Source organism: Neomonachus schauinslandi, chromosome 5 (genome assembly GCF_002201575.2).
Source record: "Neomonachus schauinslandi chromosome 5, ASM220157v2, whole genome shotgun sequence".
In the NCBI taxonomy this organism is placed as follows: domain Eukaryota; kingdom Metazoa; phylum Chordata; class Mammalia; order Carnivora; family Phocidae; genus Neomonachus; species Neomonachus schauinslandi.
This window is the reverse complement of record NC_058407.1, coordinates 136,587,532-136,588,232: the sequence shown is the minus strand read 5'-3', so window position 1 is coordinate 136,588,232 and position 701 is coordinate 136,587,532.

Sequence of the window (701 nt, the reverse complement as noted above, 5' to 3'; positions counted from 1 at the left end):
ACGCCCGGGCGCATGAGGAGGACGCAGACCTGCATGAGGAGGGCAGGACGTCGAGGGGACACCTTGAGCTCTGACCGCCTGCGCAGTGACCAGCTGGATCCCTCCATTGCCGCCCCGAGGACAGGCTCGGCTTCAGTGTGCAGGTCTCTGTGCATCGATGACAAGCGCTGAGGAAGCCCCACAGTGAGGCCCGGCAGGGAAAGCAGGGACACCGCGGAACTGAAAGGTGGAAGCTCTCAGAATGCAGAGGTCACTGTGGCCGGTGAACCCCGAGAAGTGACCTGACCCGGCGTCCCTTGCACGCTCACTGCATGACCCCTGAACTCTGTGAAAGCACCAAATGTCCCTGGTTTGGGCTGTAACAGCTTTGGGTGGCACCTACACATGGGCAGCCTCAGGGCAGAGGGCAGCCGAGGCTCAGGGAGAGCTGCCCAGAGACGCTTCCTGAGGCTCCCACGCAGCATGGCTGGACCCTGCTCCCAGGACAGGTGAGGACACCAGGCCATGGATGTCCAGGAAAGGACCCCAGGTGGTCCTTACCGACCAGCTGCCCTCACCTCTGGGGGGTTTCAGGTCACCCTCAATCCCTCTCAGACACCCAGCTGGTCCCTCGTCCACACCGTCCCCCCTGCAAATAAGCCGGATGGTTGCTCGTCCACACTGCCCGCCCCCAGTCAGCCAGACGGTTGCTCGTCCACACT